The sequence below is a fragment of the Cupressus sempervirens genome, chromosome 8, assembly GCF_028749045.1.
Source record: "Cupressus sempervirens isolate cs-2001-9-10 chromosome 8, ASM2874904v1, whole genome shotgun sequence".
In the NCBI taxonomy this organism is placed as follows: Eukaryota; Viridiplantae; Streptophyta; class Pinopsida; order Cupressales; family Cupressaceae; genus Cupressus; species Cupressus sempervirens.
The window spans coordinates 205,956,554-205,964,310 of record NC_143125.1 but is presented as its reverse complement, the minus strand read 5'-3'; positions in this window follow the sequence as shown (position 1 = coordinate 205,964,310).

Genomic DNA, 7,757 nt, shown 5'->3' with positions numbered 1-7,757 from the left:
AGCTTTTATCAACAATTGTGACATGCAATGGGGATGGAGGAGGAAGATTAGGACCCTATGATTCTGGTAGCATCTGAGACCAATCTTCTTGTTTGGGCTCATTGGTCACTGTATCCCTAATCTTGTCTCCCACAAATTTGGTACCTATGGGCATGAAATCAAAATTTGACATCTTAAAGACATCAGTGCCCTCTACATCTTGCTAATCAATCCATTGTTGCATTTCATCCTTTGATGTAGTCATTTCCAAAGGCTCTTAAGGGATTGATGGTGGTGTAACAGTAGAACTTCTCGTTTCCTACTTTGTGGCTCTTGCTAGTCAGGTACTCCTATTTAAAGGTACATTATCCTCTTTATCCTCTTCTTCATCTTCCTCTAGAATAGATTCTGAAAGGGATGGGAAAGGAACTACCCTCCTCATCACCCTTTTCCTTTACTTGATAGGAATCTTGATCTTTCTTCCTTTCTTATGCACAGAAGGGGATGCTTGTTGTATCTACCAATGTGGAGAGACCTCTTGAACCTCAACTTTTGTCTCTGTTTGGCTAGGTGCAATAGCTAGTCACAATTGTGGGTCATCTTGAACTTGCGATGCCCCAGTATCCTTGAACCCTTGTACATTTACTTCCTCTTGCTGTGAGGGTATTAGCATTTCACCTTCCTCTAGCTTGACTCTTTGTGGAGAAATTATCTTTCTTTTTCCCTTTCCTTTTCTCTCTTGAGGGTGATAGTATCCAACTGGTCTATCAAGTTCTTATACCATTTCAGGCCTTATTGGTGACTAAGCTGCAAAGGTAGGGATGGTGACTTTCTTCCCTCTACATTTGGCTGGGCAGGCTTGTGCATGGAAGATTACTATTTCAAGTATTGGATCAAGTTTAAATGGTTTCTTGATCCAATCCTTTGTCATTTTAGTGCCATGCCTCACCCTATGGTTAATGTTAGAATTCTCTTCTCTATCGACCTCAGCATTCACTATGGGTCATTCCCCAATTTTATTTGCATTGAAAAAAGAATTGAGCATCTCCCTTGAGTCTTTTTGCAATATCTTTAATGAGATGTTTATCTTCAGGGCCTTCCTTGCCAAGTACAAAGTCATTCTACAATAATCCCTTATTTAGATATCAGAGTCATTTTTAGTGTTCATCCAATGATCCTCGATGGCTTCTTTATATGTGAATGCTTTACCTTCTAGATACTATACTCTCCCAATATTATCAAAACGTGGCCACAGAGAATTGTACTCTTCCAAGGGATAGTTATCCTATTCACACTCAAAAGAAGGAATATCTTGCTTTCGTTTCACTTGAAAAAGTCCTATGGTTAAAGGCCATGTCCAACAATGTTTATGCTATTTTCTAACTCTGGCATATGCAGACTTAATTTGTCAAGCAATTTCCAAGAGGATGAGTCTATCACAAGGGTACCTTGGGTTGAGCTTGGTACCAGCTACTCTTAGATATGTAAATGTTTTGAATTGCATATAATATGCACTCAATATCGTTATATGTGCCACTACATCATTAGATAATCTCTTCACATAATCTCCCTCTATGAATTGCATATCTAATGTCTTCTTTCATATATCCTCTAGTCATGTCAACTTCACCACCTTCTTTCCCACAGAGTCTTCTCTATAAGGTAAGATGACTGAATGATCTCTAAGGCTTCCTTAATATGCTTTCAGTACCGCCTTTCTTCTTTTTCATAAGTAAGCTTGATGAATTGATCTACACATGGAAGATGGAATACCATCTCAATGTTGTTGGGTTGAAGATCAAGGAAAACTTCCCTAGTTATACTTTTCACAACCCTCTCCTCAAGGACAAAGTGTTCTACAAGTGTAATGACAAGCTCTGAAGATTGTATTGACATTAGGTGGGAAATTGCATTCACCAACCTTGATCAGATGAGTGCAGACACTATAATAGACCTCTCAGTAGGTTTGTTACAAATTTTTAAGAAATCCCCCAAATCAGTGTGCCCCAAGTCTGTATCTTTAATTTTTGAGTAATTATCCTGGAACCTTAATTTTGATGGAACACCTTGTAATTTGAAGACTATAGGTTTCAATGCCATTTTCTTGCCTGAAGGAGTTGAAGAAGATGTCATTATATTGTTATCTAATAGAAGAGAACCCATTAGTTTAAAATTAAAGAAAAATGAATTAATTAAACCCTAGAGACTATCTAGAAAAAAATCCCAAAAAATCTTGACACTCAACAAAACATGAAAAACCCTTATTTTACCCCTAAATTGCAAAACAAATGGCAGACCTAGTGCACCTAATAGGTGCACCCTATTTTGGGAGATTTTATGAGGATAAGGTGTGCATTAGTGCACCTCATGAGATGTGTTGATGCACACCTTATAATCTTCCTAGAATTTTTCTTTGTGTTTTGAGGGTGCATAGTAGCGCACCTAACTAGGTGCACTACTGTGCACCCTAATTAAGTGTAAAGCTTTGCTTTTTTTTTTAATGTTTCTTATGCTCTTTGAAAAATTTTATCCTTTTTTTTTTTATCAAAAAATAAAATTGGTTATGCATCACTGTACCCAGGTAGGTGCACTGATGTGCACCCAATTTTGGGTGTATTTTATGTTTTTGAAGACTTTATTGCATTAAAGCTTGGTGTGCACTAGCGCACATGTGCACACCTAGCTTTGGGTGTTTTCACTTATGTTTTAAGATTAATAAAACAAAGTGGCCTTGGAGGTGGTCAATTTGCAAGAGTTTCTTAATCACTAGGGAAATGCCCCTTGTGTTGTTGGTAGGGTTTGTCCTGATGCCTCGGTTGTAACCTTGACGCAGAGGTCGCCATCAGTAGCACAACTCTTCAGGCTGCCACTCACACATTTTGCACTCCCAAGCTTCTCGATTCTACCCTCTCAGTGATGGAAATGATGGATGGAGCTACTGCTCAATTTCTCCTGCCCATGGTGGCACTAGCTGGTTCCTAGCTCCTTCTCTTGGTGCTCAGTGAGTGGTCTTTGGGAAATGACCTTTTTGCTTGGAACTGGCAATCTCACCTCTGTGGCCAGCTATGAAAGATTTTGACTAGGCCATTGCTACTATTGATGCTATTGCTGATGATTGGACTATTCCTAGTATGTCTCCTAATTCTAAAGATGATTTGGATTTCCACAATCATGATGAGCCACCTCCCTCAGTAGGCACTGGTTAGGCATCTGAGGTTGATTTATATGGTTTTTTTTTTTTCAATGAATAGTTTATGATTCTAGCTTCAGCCATGTGAATTCTCATAGGGTGATCATCTATCCCCTTGCCCTATTTTGTGAATTGTAATCTTAGGTTATTAATTTTTAATAGAAAAGAACTATTCATCAAAAAAAAAAATCAGGCCACATATCTCTAGGCTCAAACTAAGAGTTAAGTGATTGAAAAGTATAGTATAAGAAATATTCATTCTAATAGTGATATACTTATACTAATTACCTAATACAAGAACATTTCTGCATAAGTATTCACTACTAAGACATTTCTACATAAATGTTAATTTTATTTTAAAATCAGTGCATAGTTATTGACATATTTTAAAATAATCCTTCATCAAAACAATAATTAGTTATGTATAAAAATACCCAAATAAAACAAAGAGATATTTGATATACCAATTAAATTTTGTGAATAAATAAATTATTTACCACAATGGCCAATTTGATGACTTTCAATCTTGAATTATTGGCATGTCATTATATACATAGACAAGATTTCACAAGAAAGTCATAGCTGTGAGACAATTCAATCGATTGTGATAGATTGCCGAGAAGATCAAACACCATGAACTGCCCTTGAAGCATCCGCTCAAACAGAAAACATCCCTTGTCTGCGCTTCAGCATTTCGCATTCGTGTCTACCAGATATTCTGTGTATATCCTACAATGATTGGGTTGAATGTTCTTGAAGCATTCTCAAAAATCTTGTTCTGCGTATATCGTGCTAGTATTTCTTATATTTACATAGTATTGTTCTGATCGCTTCATGGAAGACAAATTTCTTATTTCTTATTTCTTATATTTACATAGTATTGTTTTGATCGATTCATGGAAGACAAATTTCTTGAGAAAAACGAAGACTGCATTGTGCAGGTCGTTCCTATGATAGAAATTTCTACGACAATCTAATTCGAATGTTTTTGCCGGCCGCTAAAGTTTGAATGTTATGATCTCCCCTCTATAAATAGATCGATTGGATAATCACTTGTTCACAACAATTCCCCTGAGAAGATAAGAGAGAATAGCAATAAAAATGGCGAAGACAACGAAATTGCTTTGCGTGCTGGTGATAATAGCAATGATGGTAGTGGCGGGAATCGCAGGTAATGTATGATTTCGTCTGTGTATATATATATATGAGTAGATGAGAGTGGAATTTAAGACCTTCTATGTAACAGATATGATGGTGCCAGAACCAGTTCCTGAGCCCGAACCTCAGCCTGACTGCGAGGTAACCTGCCGGAACGATGATGACTGTGAGGCTATTAGCGATGATTCTTATTGCGATCAAATTGGAGCTTGTGGCACCAATGAAAATGGTGAACCCCTGGGATATTGCTATGCAATTGACGCCTGCGCGGAATGGCCGCACTGCACTGTCCTTGCAGACTGTCCTGCGGATGGGAATAACTATGTCGATTGCTGCGAATTCGGAATTTGTCCCGACGGATTGGGATACTGCTGTTAATCTCTTTGCTCCACTGGGACTTCTCTTTTCCACTTCTCAAAACAAATGTTCTTTTATGCTTTGGACTTTATTATTATCATATTATAGTTTGATTATGTTTTATTTGACCAGCTTGTGATGCTCTCGCGTGCTGTAATGATGCTATAGGACTCATCTATTATAATAAATTATAATAAAGATATGTCTTGTTACACTGTATTGTTTTAGTATAATGTAACTCATTTATATTAAATTGTTTATTATTATATAAATTATTTATGTTGATATGAAATTAAATTTTGATACTAATGATATCTTATTTATCTTTATCTTTGATTTTTAGAACACATGTTTATTTAAGTAAATTATAGGCACAATTCAGCTATACAATCATTTTAAAAGAAATGATGTTCATTTCAATGTGTATAGTAAATTATTTGCTAACAACTGGAGTAAACAAAAGGGAGATGGTTATATTTTAGTGTACGACATATCACTTGGTTAAACTGATTATATATAATAGGAAGATGTTTATTGCATTGAATGCAGTATAACATTTTCTCAAAATGGACATAGATCAAAGATAAATGGTTATCTTTTATCTCTTTTATGTATATTAAAGGGATCTAGATGGCTATCTTTTATTTGTACCAGCTTCTTTTCTTATATTGTTCACAAATAAAAGATGGGTGCTATATTTTCTTAGCTATTATATTGGTTTCTTAGAAGGATAATAGATTAAATAGAGATGGTCACTTTAGGCTATACTCACTTGACCAGAGTTATGCTAACAAACTTGATGATTTCTTTATCAAAGCAGATGATGTTGGTTAGATTCTTGCAAAATTATAGAAGTGATAATGATAGGGGAATTAGAGATATTATGTCCTAATGGTGAGTAAATCAATTGTATCTATTAACCTAATGAGTTACTCCCCATAAACTTTCTATACATTTATGTGCAAGTATATTTTTGGTAAATAATCACAATTTAGTACTTGTTAATATTGGTGAGTAGTGCTACCTATCATCCTAATAATTACATTATTGTCCTTGTTTGAGGATGGCCATCTTAAATCATTAACAAAATTTATATATTTTCTAGTTGTTCCTATCTTGAATTGTGTTAAAAGATATTCATGATGAACAAACGATAAAATATTTATTTATTTCTTAGTTTCTGATAGAAAATACTACAACAAATGTATCTAGATAAGTTATTGTGATAATTTATTCTGTGTCAACCATTTTTTTTAAATTCTTGATCTAGTGGAGTAATCACTTGCTATAAAATTAGAAAGATCATTGCAATAGGAATATGTTGCATTTGTACTTTTCATTGAAAAAACATGAAACAAGGAGATGGAGTAAGTTTTTCTTATTTCTCCCTTTTAATTCATCCCATGATTTAAGAATATTAGAAGAATGAGGAACCAAGTGACAGAAAGATGATTATTGAAAGGAAAGTTGACACTGTCTAAGAGAATTTCAAACAAGGAGAATACTCAAGATACACGTATGATATATATATATATATATATATATATATATATATATATATATATATATATATATATAATTCAGTGATTAAAAAGAAAATAATATATCTTATATAGCCAAGGGTGGAATAGTGAAGATGATGATGATGGGGAATAATTTCATCTCCCTTTTGTGGCATTGGGATGTTCTTGGAAGATTGGTTATTTGATAATTCTGAACTATGTGGATTTGTGATGGATTTCTAGAGTTGGGTTGTGCTATGCTGAGCTATGCTAGGGTTTGAAGTAGCTATGTTTTTTTGTAGATAGATCCTAATAAAGATGAAGACCCAAATGGATCTTTCTAGTGTCTATACTATTGGGTGGGTGGTTTATAAAGGAACAAATTAGAAGTTGTTCTCTAGAATCCCCCACTTTCCTAAGATGCATTGGTGATCTCTAGTGTAGCATATTGGAGCTATTTTTTCTTTTTATCTTCCCTTTTCCAAGAACTTTTCATGCTTTCTAGTGTTGTAGACTTATTGTTATTGGCCCTATTATCTCTTCTTTCTCTGGAGCTTTTTATGTGGGCATTATCGCTACCCAAGACTTTATTGTGTGGGGATTGTGGTTGTTTATGGAGGGCCTATGGAGGACTTTGGAGTTATATTTTAGGATGGAGGGATTCTCCACCTTCAATAGATGGGTTAGATCTCTCCTCCCTTGTAAAACCCTTAGTCTTTGGTGGAGGTGTCCTCTAGTCTTCTCCTTCACTTTTGAATATCCTATTGAGGTGGGGGAAAAGCTTAAGGAGGTAGCTTAAATTATTTGGGGAAAGTGGTGGTGAACGGGTTCAACAAGTATTCTCATTTTATCGTTGGAAAGTATCTCTTTCAAGCATTTTTTATCAATATACTTGACATGGTGAAGAATGTATGACTCCTTAGATAAATGCTTTGGTATGGAGATTGGTGTTACTTCTTTTGAGGGTGGCTTGGGTCTTTCTCTTTGCTTCTAAATTCATAGCTCTTATAGATGTGGTACAATCTCCTGTTGAGGTAGAGATCATATTTGGGAAATGGGAAGAAGAGGAGAATATCATAAAAATGTTGTGTACATGCGCTACTTTTGGTAGTTTGGTTAGGAAAAGAAGGGGACGAAACTATTACCTCTAGGGTTGCTTCTTCCTCCTCCCCTATTCTCTCATTTACATTATGAAGTGGGAGTTTTTGGGGGCCTAAAAGACTTTTGATTGCATTTTCCAAACTGAGATGTTGATCTTTGCTTGAACCCATGGTTGGGAGATATATCTTAATGTTTGCCAAAGCTAGAAGTATAGCCTTCTTTGATTGTATATTATTCTTTAGGATTTTGATAGGTGTGAATCGCCTCAGTTTATGTCTTTATTGTGTTTATGATGTTTAGTTTTTCTTTTCCTTGTGATCAGTGATTACTATCATTTTTAAAGGCTACACTCTAGTCCTTTTTTGTTGTTTTTGGTTTATGTTTAAAGCTATTGAGGCGGTCTATCCCAAGATTTTAAGTGACAAGATTGACCATGGTTGGTGGATCAGTCACTTGTGGACCTTTGTTTT